This window comes from Ixodes scapularis, unplaced genomic scaffold, assembly GCF_016920785.2.
Source record: "Ixodes scapularis isolate PalLabHiFi unplaced genomic scaffold, ASM1692078v2 PGA_scaffold0__279_contigs__length_252992795, whole genome shotgun sequence".
Lineage (NCBI taxonomy): Eukaryota > Metazoa > Arthropoda > Arachnida > Ixodida > Ixodidae > Ixodes > Ixodes scapularis.
The window spans coordinates 180334546-180354776 of NW_024609835.1; the positions used below are offsets into that span (position 1 = coordinate 180334546).

The 20231-nt window shown below is 45.7% G+C and overlaps 1 pseudogene; it reads left to right on the top strand.

The window, feature by feature from the left end:
• LOC8050463 overlaps window positions 1-20231 on the top strand; it is a 135034-nt pseudogene that overhangs the window by 109878 nt on the left and 4925 nt on the right.

The window sequence follows — 20231 nt, forward strand, 5'->3', positions numbered from 1 at the left end:
CAAAATAACTATTTTAAAGTGGAGCAACCGCCTTGACTGGCTTCGTCTCGAGTGGTGCTATGCAGAGAAGCGATAAACATTTGTTCTATGAGCCGTTTTGTGGATGTTGTTTTAGCGACTACACTAAATTATTATTAGTTGTACCAATGCTTTTTAGTAAGAGATAGAGTCCACGAACTTCGAAACACTGTCTTTCCTTTGACAGACTTTCGAGAAGGAGTCCGGAGACTTGAAAACTTAGTAAGTGCTGAGGTGGTCACCGGCCAAATGATTACCTTCAATATGTAGGCTATATAAGGCTCTGGTGCTGTCAACAGGACTGTGTTTCTGGTGTTGAGTGCTTGATGGTGTTTGTGTTTGTTTACATTGCTTATTTGTGGGATAATATGTATCAAAAAGACACTATATCCTCACGAAATTGAAAAATATATTAAAACATTTAGTGTTTTTTTTAAACGTTAATCTGCGGTTTTGTAAAAAGGAATTCAACAAAATTTATGTTAGAAGGAATTCAAAAGAATGTATGTAAGAAGGAATTCAAAAGAATGTATGTAAGAAGGAATTCTAAAAAATTTAAGTGGCCAATTTTAACTAAGAGTTAAATAAGTTGTCAAAACAAAGTCTAAAAAACATCAAAAAAGTTTAAAAAGAAATTCAATAGGACTCCAGAAAATTTTCAACAAAAATTCAAAAGAATTTAACTACAGATTTTTGTAAGGGCGCCCGATGCCAAGTGGCGGAAGTCGGCATGAATAATCAAGGAAATTCGGAAGGAGGCTGTGGATCAGCGAGTAGAACACGTAATTTCAGCATATATAAAATTGTGTTACACAAAAAAAGAAAGTGGACAAAAAGAAAAACACGACTTTTGGGTGGACGCCACGGATGCCCCTCTTTAAAGTCGCGTTGGGCACGCGCCGCAGCTCAGAGGGCGAAGAAACTGGTAGTGTAGCTCCCATTATCGATTGGTAGCGGAGGTAGGTCACTTCCTCGAGTTTTAGTTCGTGCAGCCACCGCCTGGTGCCGTCGATGTGTGGAAAAGGTTTATTATATGCCGCCAATGTTGATCGTATACCCACGCGCTGGGGTTGGCGAGGCACGGGACACGCGCTGAGTTTCAGACATTGTTATGGTTCAGTTATAGTCATTACAGCGATAGGACACGGCCCGAATGCTTCTCGAGCTGTTGATCATCACGAGCCCAAATCGAGTGTCCACGCAATAATGCTCGGGTCCAATCTATGAGCCGCATTCAAATATCGTCACTGGAGAATACTGCGATCCCCACGTTACGTCATCAAATTTTGCAAAGAGATTGAATGAAAATGATCGCTTTTGTCCCTGAAAGTACACCGCAACAGAGGTGTTTCTTGGCCAGTGGCGTTGCGTACGAGTATCCTTGAGTCCCATTAGTGCCAGTAAGCTCGTGTAAAGTGAAAAACATTCCAATTGAATACCTTTGCACCGCCCCTTCAATTAATTTGCTCTGGGTGGCTGGCTAGCAGATGCCTACGCGTACGGGCCGCCGCCTCAGTACAAAGCGGCTACCCATAAAAGCCCCCCGATCAAATTTTCGCCATCCAAAAGGTCATAAACCAAACTTTTGCAAAAAGATTGTTTAGATCATACTTGAAAACAGACGCTTACGCAGCCGTTGTATCTAACGCGTGCATCGCGTTGAACTGAAACCTCGAATGTATTCGCGTCTCCAGCTCGACGCTCGCCCTCCCGCGGCGGAAACGGGAAGCGGTCTAGTGAGGGTCCCCCGATTCTCCCGCTCAGCGGGCACGGCGGAACTGCTCGCGACCATGGCTCGCGAAATGTCATTTCCGAATGCAAACAACACTCTTCACTGTCCCAACGTAGTGCTGCTGACGGTGTGGGATTATACCTTACTGGAGCGTTTTAGTATTCCGCATAAAATGCGCATAAAAGCCAACTCAACTGGTTTGCGTTAGAGTTGCGTGCCCCACGTTGTCCGTGCGCCTCATCGTCATGCGTCATCCAAAACCGCAATTTTGGGCTCCGCGCACACGCAGTGTGGAACAAGCAAAGCTGACGCGAACACGTAGCGCTTGCGTTCGCTCGTACACGCAATACTAAAACTCACTACTGTTTCACCGGCTTCCAACGCCAACGAAACGTGCTGCAGTGAGCAGACGTGCAAGCGGGTAGGCGTTCCTTCGAACTGGAAAGGCTGAGGTTGGCAAAACGACGGAGCGTAAAAATGAAAGAAACTACATGTTATGAAAAAGTTAGAAATATAATTTTTTTTTTCTTTTGGGCATAGAGTCTGGAAGGATATTGCGGCGACTTTGGAGGTTTTGCCGATTGTCAAGGGTTGCGACTTTGCTAGCAAAATATACTTTACCCACAATTAATGTAATTTTACGTGGATTTCTCACATTAGCTAGAATGTTTTCATTGATTTTAGACTATTTTTTTTTTGGCATATGAAAAACTCTTGACATCGTTATTAAGATAGGAAAACAGTCAAACACTGGATGTAATATAAAGTCTTTTGCTTCACGCGTTGCTATAGTAACACAAAAACTTCAGCTGTCTGACTCGGATTCTTGCAGTGAGAACAGCGTTTATTAATTTATACGTTTTGTGGACATATCGTAAAAATTGGATTTATTCTCTTATTCTTTTGGTGGGAATAATGTTAAACAAATTAATCATGTAAATACCCCAAAACCCATTAAAAGGCCTGCAGTTCATTATTTTTCATGACAATTACCTGAGCAAGAAAAGGTAGCGAGAACGCACAAATATCAGCACTGATTTTTGAACAACTACAAATATCAGCCTGGATCGAACATATATGTCAAAAAAGTTTCCGCGAACAACTTCTCTAACTAGATAATTAAGATGTGAGACACATTTTGAGTTATAAAAGAATCCGAAATTAAGACCTCTACCGAGAAATTAGATCCAAAATAGTGGTAATTAGTGGTGATGGCCTGGAGCTGAGCCGGTTGGTTAGACATGCTTACTTGAATACCAGCTGAACGTTAGGAAAAGCGTTCAGCTGGTATTCAAGTAACCAAAATAGTGGTTGGTTTCGGTGTCGCTCCAAGATTAAAACGCGCATCCTTACGTAAATATTACGCTAAACACCGTTCTTGTTTTTAGGGTAAAGAGGTGACTTGCACTCATAACACCTTAGCTGCCTCGTATTACCAGAAATAATTTGTGTCGCTCAGTGGAGCCAGCACACTAGACGGGCTCAGCAGCGGTACGCATCTCCGACCCTCACTATAACCGTTATTTTGGAAAATGAGTGGCGCCACCTATAGTTAGCTGGAGTCGTGAATAGGCCTCATATATCCTCCGATCGATACCATAAATGCAGAGCCGTATATGTAGAGAGTTTGGTCAATGGGAGGCGCGGGCAGAGCCAGGGCGTACGGCAGACTCGGAAAGAGGGCTTGGCATGCTCTCCTGACCAACCAGAAGCCGAAAAGAATCCCCTAGCGGTGGTAGCGAGAAACAGTTCTGAGCCGATCGGTCATCGAACGTCTCTGTTCGTATATGGTTTTAATAAGTGCGTAAGAGTGAAGTGTAGTAACTCTTTGTGGTTGAAAATAGGATGCACGTGTTGTTTCATCATGATCATGCAGAAAGATGTAAGAAACGAATGCGCCGCTCAACTCTGTTTTGCGCGGAGAGAGTGTGACCCACTCTGTGACCGCTCTGATGGCAGATTCCCGGCGCTCGGCGTTCGGCGTAAGGATTATGTCGATCTTTCCGCTAGTCGCACTCTTCCACCATCATTTTAGATGAGTGTGATTGAAACATCACGTGTACCATATTTTCAGCCATCGAGAGTTACTCCAATGCAGTTATCAGGTTTGTTTCTCGCGACCACCGCCAGGGTATTATTTCCGGCTTCTGGTTGGTCACATTCGAATTTCTGAAGACGCTTTGGAACACGCCCAGCCCGCTTTCGGCCAATGGCGCCTCCTCATTTGTCTCCTATACTTCCCAACGAATGGCCAAACTCTCTACATATACGGCTCTGCATAAATGTATCTTCGACTCCTTTCTCCGTCAGCCTGAGGAAGGCCGCCATTATAGTTAGGCACAGATGCCACACACTGAGATGATGATAGTGATAAAAGTTGCCGCACAGAATTTCCTAGTCTATTCGAAGTGAATGACTAAACTAAGGCGACGGACGAATGCTTGTGCAAACTGCCTCGTATGTTGTGATTACTGCTGCGGGACGCAACGCACATGACAGAGCAAATCGCCGGAATTTATCCGGCGGCGTGCAACTTCGTCCACTCCTCGCGCACCACGCGCGTTGTATACCCCCGAAACGCCCCCGCCCACGTGCTTATGTCCCCCCTCCCCCCATTTGGCCGCCTTGTCGTCGGGCGTTCCCCGCGCCTTCTCTACGCTGCATCGCATTCTGATGCGCCCAAGTAGCTCGCCGTATATGAAGAGCAGGCTGCGAATGACGCGCTTGAAATTACGCTTAGACCTGTATATTGAAGATGGTCTGCGTTGTGACATCGAGCGCACCAACGTGAAACGTCATGTTTAGTGTCAGGACCAGACTTTTTATTTAGGCCCAAATACATTTTGATCCTCACCATTCGCCGAGGTCCCTGTTGCAGCGATTGACTCTCCCAAGCGCTTTGCAGGAAAGTAGACACACCGGATTTCTTAGACTCAGCAAGACCCGATGTAGTCAGTGGAGTAGCGCCAAAGGGGCACATGTCACGGCGCTCCATGCAACGCAATCTGGCGGGTTTGTTTTTTTGCTTTGTTTGTTTTTGTGTTTGCATGACTGGTTTATTCGATGATAGCAAGCACACAAGGACAACAAACGCCGTATGATGCTTTTTTGGGGCGGTCGTACCTTTCAGGTACGAAGCTTGCGGACGTGATGATGTGCTTGCTTGCTGAAGAGGGCTTGCTTTGTGAAAAAGAGTGTTCTCCGGGTCACTAATGTAGCGTCTTGGTTTGTTCCAGACCCGACTCTGAAGTTAAACTGGTCTGGAACAATTAGTAAGAACACTACCCTTGCAAAAATCATCAATGGGTTTCGATTGAGTTTCTAATGTATTCTTATAAAACACATTAGAAACCCAATTGAAACTCAGTGATAATTTTTGTAAGGGTAACTCTTAATTTAGTTAACTGATTGCTATTTGGCCAAATTTAGAACAACACAAGATGCTACAACCGAAGAATATAAATCCGGTCAAAAGTCGAATGAAGATGAATGACAGATACTGGTTCACAAGGACTAAATACGAGCACTGCCAAAATATTACACTAATGAGACCATCACGATCAGTTAAAAAGACATTAAAAATGCTACCATCAGCTTCTCAGCGGCATTCAGCGGGCTGGCTCCTTGTCAAGCAACCCTTTTCCCCGACGTCACGTTCATATACTCAAAAAGGTTACTCGTTCGTACTGCCACTACTTTAGCCGTGCTTTTCTGCTCCGCTTTCAGCCGTCCCATAGCGGACGATTTCTGCTCGTTATGTTGCTTTTTAGCGACCTTCGTTCGTAAGTGTTCCTCAGCGATCGTGCGTGAAGATTAATAGAGAGTTTTAGTAGATCGTTCCCATGACTCCGATAACGATACCCGATACTCCGCCACCGCCTCCTTCGCGCATGCATAGTGTCGTTATCGGGGCTATCGGAGGTATCGGAACGGTCTACTAAAACTCTCTATTGATTCCCTGCAAGGGCTCAAGCGTGTCGAGGTGCCGAAGTGCGAAGAGCTCGAGGGTCTGGCATCGTTGTGCGATGCTGAGAACGTCTGGCAGCACTGTGGTTTGCGCAAATAACCTGCTGCTCAAACCCTGATGCGCGTTTTCGCCGATATTCAAAAACTCAAAGTTGAGGAAGGTGTTGGTTGACACCGTTTGTCGAGAAGATTTCAGGAGGCCGTGTACTCCAAAACCTTCACTGGCGTCCATTGTTGTCCGTTCCTGCTCAGCGTGAGCTTACACGCTTCCATAACGCTTCTACAACGTGCATAGGACACCACCAGGATTGTAGTTACCAGAAGACAAGTGGGAGCTCGTTCTGAGCCTGCTCTTCAAACACCGCGGTCAATAATGGCGACAGTGAATTTATCGCGGTGAACTCGCTTTTCGGCCACAAATGTGTATTAAAATTTGCTACAGATGTTGTATATCTACGAAGCAGAGCAATAAAACAGTCACAGCATCTTACCTGACTGATCGGAACTGCTCTTGTGGCTATAGGCTGGCCGTACTTTTTGCGGTACAGTGGTACGAACTTTGCGTCACACGATGGCCATGTAGCTGAGTTGCCATCTCCTCGAGCCGGTAGTTTTGGTTTCGCCGTAGAACTTCGAAACAAAATTTTGAGATAGGTTATCTACAAAACTATACGAGGTACCAAGAAAAAATAAAAAGAAGAAAAATAGGAAAGGACACACTGCAGTTCAGAGCTTCAGGCACACTTCCTTCGCTAAAAACCGTCGTAATTTTAAAACCCAGGAAAAAGTACCGGAGCTACCCTACAATGCAAACCGGAGTGATCGAGAAATTTTTGGAAATGTTCTATAACGTCCGGATCGGCCCGTCAAATATTCTGTGCGGTAAATTTCTTTTCGTGTCAATGTTGTGCAAAGGCTGCAACGAGGTACCGTCCGCGATCCAGCCGGTCAGCGCTCGGCCGCTTGATATACCTGGTGTGTACGATACGAGAAAAACCGAGCGAGCGCTCTGATCACGGCCCGCGAAACAACGCAAACACAAAAGATAACTCGATAACGGAATTTGCGCAGCCGCAATTGTTGTTCGCAAAACTCTTGTTTCAACGGCTCTCCGCCCACTTCGTGCAAAACGCAGCAGATACAGCGTCCCTCGTTATAGGGGAAGTTCAAACTTTAACGAAGAGTCGCGAGGACACTTTTTTTTTTTTTTTTGCGTGTGTGATGGCGGAGTTTGGGTGCAGCCCCTTCCATACGGCGAGATGTAACCATCCCTTCACAGCTGATTCCCACTCAACAGGCCTAAACCTGTCTTCCAGTAAGGCGACCAGGTAAGCGAACATATGGCCGCTATGTGCCGCTCATGCATGCTTTATGATCTAATAAACTAGCGAGTTGTATACACTGCGCGACGCTATTAGCGCGAACGCGAAATCAGCGCTTCTCTGGAATTCGCTCAGACAGGGTATGCTCTAAAAAAGATCTGTCAATTCACTTTCAAGCAGAACACGCAGACAACCAATCGCCGGGGGCACCAAAAGGACTCCAGTAAGTTTTAATGCACGAAATACAATTAAACGAAGAAAACAAAAGAGAGAGATGGACAATATGCATGACCTCTCACTTGCTCAACTGCTCTGTGCGCATTCGTAACTTTTCTTTTCTATTCGTATTCTGAGTTTTCTAATTGGCTGGGATCTTTTTATTCTTCGCCTTGATTAATTGCCTCCGTGCATGCAAAAAAAAACAAAAAAACACCAACATTTTTTTTTTTTTTTTTAGAATGTATAATGATAAGCATTAAGTTTGAGCGCTTAGGTTACTGCCCCGAATGAGGGCTTTTCGCCGCACGAGTAGTTTTTATGGGAGCCGTTCAATTTTACGATAAAAATTGACGAAACTAGACAATGCCTGTTCGAGCTAACAGTGTCGTGCTGTTCGCGAAATGATCCCTTGCAACTGTCAGTTCGATGTAAAGTTAAAAAGCGAGTTATTATATATTACGCCCGTTTTCTTTTTCGTCTATCTCGAGCTTGTGCCACGGGTCACCCCTTTATAGGCGAGCAAAGCCGTAGTATTACAATTTTTGGCGTTACGCAAAGAGGGCCAACGCGGCGCTTTGATTGGACACGACACGTATGCGTCAGCGTTCGGCTGGGTCTCGTGTTTTCGCTGATTGGACGCGAGCACCAGCCGAACTCTGACGTAGCACTCGTGTCCAATCTGAGTGTCGCGTCGGCCTTCTTTACGTAACGCCGAGAAATTCAATACTGCGGCTCCGTTTTGTGTCGCCCAGGTGCAACTCCTCCCCCACCCACGCGCACAATGAAATCGAGCGCGTAAGCGGCCGCGTACGTTGTAGGCGAAAGAAATTCACTCTTGTACGTGCAACTGGTGCACCCCGTTACGGACACTCTGCAAGGTCTTTTTCCCGGCCTCTTTTTACACGAAACTAAGTGTCGCCTTTCTGCACGTCAAAACATGTAACGTTTGCTTTTTTTCTTTTTTTGGTTGGGGGGGTATTTTCGCGTAAAAGGTCAAACGCCGTTTAACGATATTTATTTCCTTCACGATATAGGCGGTTTATGGCGCGCTTTCTTTATCCTATATGCCATTGTTTAAGCTCGTAATTTATTTGTTTTGTTTTTCACGTTTTTGTGGGTTTTTTCTGGGATTGTTAGTGAGGTTTGTAAATTATTTTGTCGAACTATAATGACGCCTTCGATATAAAAATAAGCATAGCACAGATATTTCAAAAAAGAAAAAAAAACTCTTTTATTGAACGCAGGTTCATAACATCACTATTGGTTACAGATGCTAATAAACAAATACACCTTTCATGCCGGTCAACGTGTCAGACGCACGCTTGATCTAACGGCAGAGTCACCTTAGAGCGACATACAGAAACAGCCGTCACTGACAAGAGTCAACATGCACGCGATGGTACACCTTTGGCAAGCTCGCAGTCTCTCGGTGCTCGTTGAAGTAAGCACCTGCAGTGATTGCAAACTTGCCAAAAGTGCACCCTCGCGTGCATGCCTCACGTGTTAGAGGTTTGACAGTCTCGGATGCTTCTGTTTCTTTTCTTCGCTGGGCGCATAACGGACAAACAATTGCGTACTGCCCATACCTGTGAGGAGTTTCCACTATACACCGGTTTACACTAAATCCTAGCGTAGTTGCCGAGCTACTAGACACCGACACAGTGTTCACAAACAAAGACCGCTTTGCCCACACCAGGTGTGGGCCTTGCGCGTGCGCACAAACCAAATGCGGGAGGAGCGAAGCTTTTGCGCATGCGCAGTACTGACAGCAGCGCCATCGCAGTGATGTGATGTGAGTGAGCTGGGTTGGTCTGTATCGATCTGATGAAACCAGTCGAGCGGCGCCAAAAGTACGCCGTCATCGCGGAGCTCGTCGCCATTGTGCGTTTGCTGTCACCGCGTCTAAACTAAGCACGCCGCGAACCTACGCTTTTTGTAGCGTGAGCTACACTGGCCGAGGTTGAGCAGTTTCGCGTGACTCGCATAATGAGCCGTGCTCCGTGCTGTGCATGCACGAGGAGCAGTGACGTCACACGGCGCACAGCTGGCGCACCGGAGCCGGAGCCGCCGCCGCCGCGGCCGCCTCGCCGGTCTGCGCATTCCAGAGGAGTGACGTCATAACCGCGGCTGACGCACTGGCTCCGCCGCGTGCCCAGCTGTGCGCCTCCGTTGCGCAGTAGCCAAGTCTGACGCTGCACCGGAGCCGCTTGATAGCGCCTCTCGTTTTCTGCGCATAAGCTCACGGTATACGTATATCCTGGCATAGCCGAGCTAAGCCACCGCGCTTTTTTCTTTTTTCGGCGTGATTGGTTTTGGCGGGTGACTGCAAACATACTCCGTTTCACACCAATTGAGTGAAACGGATTATAGTTGCGTCCTTGGAACAAAAATGTTTCCGAATGTATCATGCCCCATTTCGATATATAACTAACTTCATTCGAGTAGGTCATTTATTGAATGTTCGGGATCCGTCATGCTGCGAAGGCTCGATACAATGCGATAGGAGTCGACACGCTTAAAAAATAGGCGCTATCCGTTGACGCGAGACCATTAGCTTAGTCTACCTCAGTCGGTCGACTTCACAAAAAATGTCGCAGACAGTACCTACAGGTGTATGAAAAAAGAAAAAAATTACGCCGAGCTCGTCAAAACAGTGCCGAATCCACCCGAAGAACTGCAGGACGTGGCGAGTTCCAGACATTATAATCGCACTTCGCAGGCTATCAGATTGCGGCATCATGCAGGCAATAGGAAATACGAATAATTAATTATATCATTGGTTAATATATTTTTATATTTCAATATTACCAGTCCCTCATAGGAATATGATAAGAGAGGACATATCCATTTTATGGAAACATACATAAACAACAAAAAACAGCAACAACAACACATGTTTGAACAAGAGAAACACGATAACATTTGATAACATAATTTTCTCAGATTCATGCTCGTGGCCTAGGGTAGCAAAAACTGCTAAAAAATTACAAAAAAAAATAATGAAAATCATATCGATAGTAAGAAATGTGAATATAAAACCGGGATCACACTATAGAGAGTATTCACTGGGGCGGCCATAGCTGTGTGCGCAAATGCTGAGCGCGTGCTGACGGCGAGCTTCCACAGTTCTTTTTGCAACGTGCATTCCGCACCATCAGGAGTGCCGGTCTTAGCAGCCTATTGATGTGAGCTCGTTGTGAGCATGCGCACTAAACAGCACCCAAAAATATGGCGTCCAGTGAATACTCCCTATAGAAAAGACAGTCTGCAAACACGAGTCACCGCCATATCCGTGGATTGAATGCCGCTTGCCAAGTTTTCTCCCTGAACGCATTCTTATGCGGTATTCCAAGCAGGGATCTCGTGGTGAATGGTGTTCCACTCTGTATGCAGACTGCCTTTTATATGATGTATAAGCAGTGCGACCCCGGCTTAATAATCCACGCCTTGCGTTTCTTACGCTGTCGTATACATATAGCTGAGATTCGAGTGTTTACAGTCTCCGGAGCGCTGATTGGTGAAAACTTCGTGGCAATAAGCTAACGCTCTATTTTGATTACTGTTTTGTTATCGCAACACAATCGAGCTCGTCAGTCGGTATAAGTTGCGAAGCCATCCGAATCTTCTTCGAACGTTTCGAACATACGATTCTAAATTTGGCGAAATTCTGCACTTGGCATGCCCACACGTGCCGCTGGCTCGTAAATGTTACGGGCGTCAATAAACCATATCGCTCTTTTAAAAAAAGAAGAAAAAAAAAGACATTGCAGCTTTATGTGCGAACGCCATTTCAAACATGCGGTTCCCAGCCACATTTTAGAATCTTTTTTTAATGTTCTATGTGCTCTTTTTTGACGCTTGCAACTAGCGCGGTGCATGCGCTAACTTTTTTTTTTTTTTGCAATAGAAAGTAATTGCGTGAAAGGCAGAAAAATTGCAGCAAAAAACGAACCTGCTGGAAGTAATCTTGCTGTACGGGTGTTTTAAAGTCCGATATGTCCGCCGTTTTAAGTACAATTTGGCCAGCGGAGTGTGCAACCCCTCAATATTATGAATCGTCGTAATACCTATACAAGTCTGTACTGAAAGCGGGAGGAGTGAGACTCATGGCGTCAGAGTCTAAAGGACTGCTTTTGGCTCCACCTGAAGTCCAGCATAGGTGCGTTAACACAATTTATCGCACGTCTTTGGTAGTATGCCGAGAGGTTTAGGGAGTAGCTTTCTGGCGTCTTTATTTTAACACCAGAAGTGAGGACACGTTTTACCATTTAACGCTAATCAATACAAAAAAAAAGAAAAAAAAAAAACAGCGCGCGTGTTGGCGACGATATTTTTCAGCGGCGCCTTCTTGTAATTCCTAGCCGTGACGTCACGATCGGGATTAACAGCGGCGAACGACAAGTTCGACGGTTGTGTAGAAAAAAACACGGTGGAAGCTTCGTCGCGTTTTTTAATTAACACCGTCAAACTTGACAGTCTGACATTAATTACTCTTATTTCTGTCGTCGAAAGCATAATTAATCTAGACGTCATGGCGAGCGATTTGCCAATCACAGAAGAACGATTTTTGATTGCGTCACCAGTAGCTCCGAAAGAGAACATTGATTTGACTCTCTTACAGGTCCTTAGTTCTGAAGTTTTGCCAGCGCCTCTGGCAAGCAGAATCGAATATTTTGCGGCCGCTTTTCGGTTGTGCGTTGCTCGAGGAGTCTAATCCGGCAGAATTTTACTCCTAATATAAATATTTGCAAAAGAAAACAACAAGGAGAAAAAAAAAAAAAAAAAGCTAGAGGAAAAGCGTTTTGATTGTATTAATTGCACAGTAAAAACACGAGTTGCATTTTTTTTTTTTTTTTTTTTTTTTTTTTTGTCGCGGCGAATATTTTGCGAGAAATCGACGAATCTTGCCCCTGCGGCTTCTGCTCTGTGAGTGGCATCAGCACAATGGCTGCCACGTCGCGCTCAAATCGAGCATACTGTCGGGCGAAGTTCGTCAGTTATTCGTCGCTTAATTCATGAGATGGAGTTCAGCGTTTAGTTCTCTCAGACACCTTGTTACCGCTCTTAGATAGATGCTAACACTAGCTTGTAAACGATAGTATGCCGCAATGTCGTTCTATGCTCGAAGCGAACATTACATGGTCGCGTCCTACGAAGCGTGCCTTCATACAAACACGCGCTTGTGCTTGAGTGGTGACATCTCAACCATTTGTCCACCCAATCGTTGCTTCTAATGTATTTGGAAGTGCGCGCAAACAGGTGTAACTCAACTCGAGCGCGTAGCCTTCGCTAATGCTTAGACGCCATTTTACCGCACGAGTGATGCACTGAGTGCGCGAGCGCGTCACGCGCTGGCCCACTCAGTGCAACAAAAGGATGTCTCCACCCTGAGAAAGACAGACATGTAAACACCCTAGTCTTACGTAAAGTTTCTCGATACAAATTCGCGCTTACAAGTACCGCCAACCATTGTTGTGGAAACGTGCAAGACACGTACCACGAGCGGTTGCTCCTCCGCCATTTGCCTCCGATGGCCGCTGATTTCGGTGCTGCTCCGCCATTCTCTTCCAGGGCTGCTCGAGACACGTACGGGCCCCGTGCTCTGGCGCATTTGACGCTACTTGAGAGACAAACGGAAACACATCAAGAGGCTCTAGTTTTACACTGTAGTCAAATGAATCCTGCGAGAGTAGCAACAAGCTCCCCGTATGGTCGCCATTTTGATTCATGGAATGAGCAGTTTCTTCTTTATCTCTCCATTCTTCTTGAGCCGATCTAAATTCGCTGGTGGCGGGTAGCTTTAAGGCCTGTTCACACATGTAGTGGAGTGCTACAAGCGTAGCGCTAACCTCGCGCTAAGCGCGTGCTGACGGGAGCGTTCACCAGCTTTGTGTCGCAGCGTCAATACTGCTGTTCATGGCACACAATAAGTAGCAGACGACACGTGAGAAGCGCTACATGAGCGCTTCGCTGCATGTGTGAACCGGCCTTTAAAGAGACGTTTCTTGTATACCGATATTTTGCAATTCACACAACGGCGATACGATTGCACATGTTTGCACCGTCACATAATGCGGCGCCCGCGCTTGTCGAAATTGACAAATACATTTTACGTCTCAACATAGTAAATACGCAAGAACGAAAGTACCATTCTAAGAGATATGTGGAGATAAGCATGATTGCTAAGTTGTTTGCAAAAACAGTGCCAAGGACGCTTATACCACGGTGGCTTATGCCCATTGGCGAGGAATGTTTTCAGTATACGATGCATGCTACACAGCTAAAGCCGCTTTATGTTTCAAAAGCAGCGCGTGCGTCGATGCACGAGGCACGTGCAACGCGCATCCCTTGGGAAAAGCATGGCGACACAGCGCAGCACTGAGCTGGATTTCGCACGTCATGTCCTTCCCAGAAGTGGCTCGCTGCACGTGCCTCGAGCATTTCCAAAGCAGTGAAATGCGCCACTTTTCCCAGGATAGAGGGGCTTTATAGCTAGCGATCTTGGCGCGACATCTTCAGAGCGACCCTTTGAATGCTTCAAAGATTTGAATGGAGCGAAATGGCGATTGCCATGGCCACTGAGACCGACCGCTGTATGTAAGTATGTGCTGGTGTCCGGTTAGCAGGCAGGGGAGGCAGCGGCCGCTACTTTTCCAGGGTCCAGTGTTTTTATAGTCTTTTAACGCTTTCCGCTTTCGCGCCCCTTGGCCGGCCGAAACAGCCACTGACAGGATGGCAACAGCAGGACATCTTTTTCGGGCGTCCTCTCGATGCCTTCCCTCATGCTTTGACTGCCAGTGCAGTTTCGAAGTTCGGGAGACGCGGAAGCGCTATCGATGATTGGGAGCTCGCGCTGCCGCGGAAGCGGGACAACAAAAACTTCTCCCCCCGTACTCATCTTGTCGGTGCTATTGGCGACGTGATCGAAATACAGGGGGCGCGCTTATTCCAGCTTGTTTTCCGCACAGCTCAATGTTTACCCAACACAAGGACCGTATGTATTTCTGTGTTGTACGATGTGGTTCCTTGTATTACACTTTTGCATATGCATATATCTAACTGGTCAACATTTCAAGTACAATGTACGTATATATATATATATATATATATATATATATATATATATAATATATATATAGATATATATATGTAGGGTGGTTCAAGACACCAGGCTCGATATAAAATGGACCGTAAAAATCGACGCCTGCACGTAGCCATGTAAACTTTTCGTCAAAGGTGTATTTCACATGTCGGTTTTTTGTTGTAAATGAATCAAAGAATCAAAGTTTTCAGGAACCCGCCGAAAGCCAAAAAACGTAAAAAGTGTAATTTACAGGTCGTTTCTTTTTTTTTTTTTTTTTTTTTTGTAAAATTACAAAGCGTAGTTCTCTTTTAGGAAAAAATAGGGCCAAGAAACTTGCCAGGGTCTACGGCGGGCGGCGACCCAGACGACTAAGTCCAGTAGCGGGGTGTGTTTGGCGTTCGTATTGATAGATGGCGTCGGGAGCAGCGTCTGAAGGTGCAGCCGACCAGCGAAAGAAAGCAGACGACACGCAGAAGAAATCCGTTGGCACTGGGCAGCAAAAGCGCCGGCGTTAAGCAGATGCGTTTTTTTACTTTAAGTTTTGCTTTTATTGTTAGCATTTCTTTTTGAACCGAAGTTATATTTTAAAAAAAATTATATTCATTTTATAAGCCACGGTGGTCGCAAGCCGTCGCGATAAGGAGGTAGCGCCATCTATCGATACGAACGCCGAACACATCCCGCTACTGGACCCCTGTTGTCTGCGCGCTGCCCTCCGTAGACCCTGGCAAGTTTCTTGGCCTTATTTTTTACAGAAAGAAAGCTACGCTTTGTAATTCTACAAAAAAAAAAACAAAAAAAAAACACGACCTGTAAATTACACTTTTCACGTTTTTTGGCTTTCAACGGGTTCCTGAAAACTTTGATTCTTTGATTCATTAGATTAAGTACGGTTCATTCATCTGCACATATTCGCTTATATCCTCCTCGGAGACCACGTACGATGGTGTGAAGTGCCCGTGTTGTGTATTCAATAACGTACCTCTTGATTCTCGCAGATGATGATAATACCGTGTCTCTAAAGCTCATAAACAAAGAATACTACATGTACACGGGACGAGACAAACAGTGGGAGGATTTCTGGAGCACAAACGAGCACGTACCACGTGACACTACGCGTCGTACCGCGTTCCACGCGGCGGCGTGTGTTTCTAGAACACCTGTGATTGGATACATTTCGTTTCTTGCGCATTAATAAGACAGGTAGGAAACGCCAGAAAGCCAAGGTAGAGGTTAGCACACCCGACCGGACATTGGGAGGCCCAGAGTTCAAATCCTGGCTCCGCCGTTTTTTGGCTTTCGGCGGGTTCATGAAAACTTTGATTCTTTGATTCATTAGATTAAGTACGGTTCATTCATCTGCACACATATATATATATATATATATATATATATATATATATATATATATATATATATATATATATATATGTGTGAGGCAGAGTAGCTTGAGAACAATGGACCGGGAAAATGTAGTAAGTCAGAGATCCGTACTTGCGGAGTTGCTATGCTAGGAGTTTATTGCATATATTTCGACAGTTTCGCCGAGAGGCTCGGCTTCGTCAGGAGATGGCATACATGTGAGGGCATCAGACTCTGCAAAGCAGTAAGGGGCCAATGGGGCGAGGAGGACGTGACGTCACGAAAAATAAAAGTAAAAGACATGAAAAAAGCAAACAACTAAAACAAAATCAAACGCCCCCCTCCCCCCCCCCCCCCTCAAAAAAATTTTTTTTTTTATTTGAGCGCGTTTTTACGTTAGGGCGGCGGGTAAGAGAGGGGAGAGGGGAGCAATGAAGCAGATCGCGGGGCAGGGGGGGCGCAGCAGAGCCGTATATGTAGAGAGTTTGGCCATTCGTTGGGAAGTATAGGAGACAAATGAAGCGGCGCCATTGGCTGAAAGCGGGCTGGGCGTGTTCCAGGGCGTCTTCAGAAATTCGATTGTGACCAACCAGAAGCCGGAAATAATACCCTGGCGGTGGTCGCGAGAAACAAACCTGATAACTGCATTGGAGTAACTCTCGATGGCTGAAAATATGGTACACGTGATGTTTCAATCACACTCATCTAAAATGATGGTGGAAGAGTGCGACTAGTGGAAAAATCGACATAATCCTTACGCCAAACGCCGAGCACCGGGAATCTGCCGTCAGAGCGGTCACACTCTGTCCGCGCAAAACAGAGTTGAGCGGCGCGTTCGTTTCTTACATCTTTCTGCATGATCATGATGAAACAACACGTTCACCCTATTTTCAACCACAAAGAGTTACTACACTTCACTCTTACGCACTTATTAAAACCATATACGAACAGAGACCTTCGATGATCGATCGGCTCAGAATTGTTTCTGACTACCACCGCTAGGGGATTCTTTTCGGCTTCTGGTTGGTCAAGAGAGCATGCCAAGCCCTCTTTCCGAGTCTGCCGCACGCCCTGGCTCTGCCCGCGCCTCCCATTGACCAAACTCTCTACATATACGGCTCTGGGGCGCAGGGGAGGGTGGGGCGAATGCCCCCGGATAATTGCAAAGCCGTCATCGTACCGGACAGAGAATTAAAAATACAAATTTAAGAGATAAAACATTAAAGTAGAACTTAAAATAAATACAAATAAATACGCATGTCTAGGGTCAAGACCGAGTAACATTGTGTGCAGCAGGACAGCATTGCGCGGAAGGCGCAGATTTCCTTCGCCTTTCAATGAAAATAAAAGAAAATTGAATATTAGCGGATCTCGCATATGAGTGGGTAGACCAACGAAAAAGGACGCAGTGTGCACACAAGCGCGTGTGGAAGGCTCACTGTTTCGTACACACACACACACACACACACACACACAAACACACACACACACACACACACACACACACACACACACACACACACACACACACACACACACACACACACACACACACACACACACACACACACAAAATATTGGTCCAATGCCACCAGCAAATAGAGTGCCACTTGTTCAGGGTGAGAATGGTGCTCCCTGTTAATTCTTAGACAACGTTTTAATCGCTGCAAGTGTCCCTGGATTTCCATTTATTCCTTTATCGATCGTGTTGAATCGGTATATGAGATACGATTCGCGCTGCTCCCGTTCGCGGTCTGTCTTAAATCCGGTTCCAAGGATCGTTACTGAAAGTTTCCCGAACGAATGATGTGGGAGGCTAAGCTGTTTTGAAAGAGGTAGGCTTGGGAGCGATTGTGAATGAGATTTGTGATTATTAAAGCGTTCCCTGAAGGCTCTCTTCGTTTGCCCTATATATTGCATTTTGCAGACACTGCACTCTAGCAAATAAACCACATTTGAAGAGACACACGTCAGGTTCCCTCGAATTTTTAAGCAGAATTGCGATTGTGTGCAGCTAGCGCTGCTAGTATGTTGCATTTGTTTGAAAACCAGACATCCGGGTTTCTTGCACGGCTTGCATTCGTCATTTGACAATAACGAATTCAGTCGAGAATCTACAAGTGAGTCTCTTAGGTTACGTGATCGTCTGTAGACCACACCGGGGGCGGACGGAAACGCACGTTTAAGACGTTCGCTTTGTTCTAGAATATTATAGTGCCGTCTCAGTGTACCGTTTACATTAGGAAAGTTTGTGCTGTAAGTTAGGCATAGATTCGTGCGTTGTAGGTCGGGTTTGGGGGGCCGGTTCGCAATTAAGTCCTCGCGGTTCAATTGTTTAGCTTTTTGAATTGCGTCGTTAATTACACGTAATGGATATTTTTGTTTTCCCAGCACTGTCTTTAGGTTCTGGGCGCTCGCATCAAAATCTTCCTCTTTCGTGCAAATCCGTTTGAAACGGTGGGCTTGGCTGTAGGGGACGCTGTTTTTACAATGGCGGGGGTGATCGCTCTGGTAATGAAGATAATGTTGTCGATCTGTTGGTTTACGGTAGAGATTTTTGGAGAGTTTACCATTTTCAATTTTTACAGTTACATCTAAGAAGTTGATATCCGTTTGAGAGTAGGCGTAAGTGAAGTTAATGTTCGGGTGTACAGAATTGTAACAGCTTACGAAATCCAGCAGTTCCTCCTCGCTGTGTGTTCAAATAAGAAAGATATCGTCTATGTATCTCTTGTAGAAAGTTGGCGTTAGGGGGAGTTCAGAAAGAAATTTGGACTCTAGCTTTCCCATAAATAAGTTGGCATAACGGGGGGCATTTTAGTGTCCATAGAAAATGAACGCTTACGCAGGTCTTGCGTCCAATTCCTGCTTCACGTCGCGCTAACGTCTAGAATGTATTGGCCTCGAATTCTTAGGTGCATCTTCAACTTCTTTTTTCATCAGTAAACAGGAGGCCGCCATTAGTATAGCACATCTGCCATTTTTCAGATGATGATAGTAATCAAAGTTGCCAGTCTGAATTCCGGAAAGGGTCTATTTCCGCCCCATTAGTGCGTTCTTCATTGCCCCTCGCATCAAATGCGTCTCTAAATAAAGTCTTCAAAAGCGCGCGCATGAAACTGAGTTCCGTCGGCCCTCCGCTCCGCAGAATTCTCATCGTGGTGCTGGTGCTGAACCTGCTGTTCTGGATGGTGGTCATCCTGTGGCGGGTCTACATCCTCAAGCGCACACGGGACCAGATTCGGCGACAGAGGCGCCAAGCCGAGGCCTACAGCAATCCTTCACTGCCCGGGGTAAGACCTGCCCCTGCCCGCTTTCACTTTGTCGCGGCCAAGGATCACGCTCGCGGCAAGAATATCGTTCAAGGGGCTGATGGATATCTTTTTTTCTTGACCACGTGGCAAGACTTCGCATCCATCATGCGCAAAGGCTATCTACGTAAAGAGTTTTAGTATTGCGTATATAAGAGCAAACGCAAGTGCGTTGTCGTTAGCATCGCCATTTCCAGCGCTCGCGTTGAGGGTTATCAAGGAGCGTTATCTCGGTTGGAATTGTCGTGAGTTCCCCCTTCCGCTTGCTCATTGAGCCTGAATGGAGAGTAATATAAACACAAAGCGTATAAAACTGAATCCCGCATCTGCCTTTTTGTGCCCCGTCCATACTGATTAGCTCAATCGCCGATTCAAGGTTTATTTGTTTTTAAAGCGATTAGCTTTCTTAGGATCTTGAGGCCACTTTGCGGCATGTTTCTGGCCGTTTATTTTCCCCGCTGAACCTGCTCCCCAGTGGCTGAGACGTGCGCCCCACTTCCCTCCATTATACGAGGGAGGCGAGAAGGTGGCTTCGCGCCGCCTACACCGGAAAGCAGGACCGAGGGGGCAAAGATGCTCTTCCGATAAGAACCCAAAATCTAGAAACGCGTCCAAATGGAGCGTTTTTACAGAACGCCGTAAAATGCTGCCCCGGCGTTATATGCTTCTAAAAAGAGTTGATTTAGTATTTTTCCATAATGTTCAGCAAGTTTCTAATTGGGACTATAAGTCTATTTGCATTAATTAAAAAGTTAATTAACAAATTTTACCTAATTAAAGGACTGATGGTTGCGACCATCTTCCTATACTATGTTCCCCTGGCCGTATAACGCACCTGCACAAACCGCATAAGTGTAGCTTTCACGGCTTTTTTTTTTTACAAATCTGAAAGCACTAAAACCAATCATATTTTAAAAATGTCTCGAAAGTTTCACGACAGACCCTTGCAGTTTACCGTTTATAGAAACACTTATCGGCAGTCACAACGCTTGTTTTCATGACCAAGATTGTTTGCGTTCAGCACGGCGATGAAGGCGAATAATCATGCAGAAAAAAGTGATCCAAATTGTTCACGCTCATTTCTACCTACCTTCGTACTCAGATCGAATCTGGCCTAATATAGCGCGTACTCGAGTGAACATTTTCGGCATAGCTTGGCTGTTGATGTTTGTTCTTGACAAGATACCGGTGAATTCAGATTGAAATAAGCATCAAAC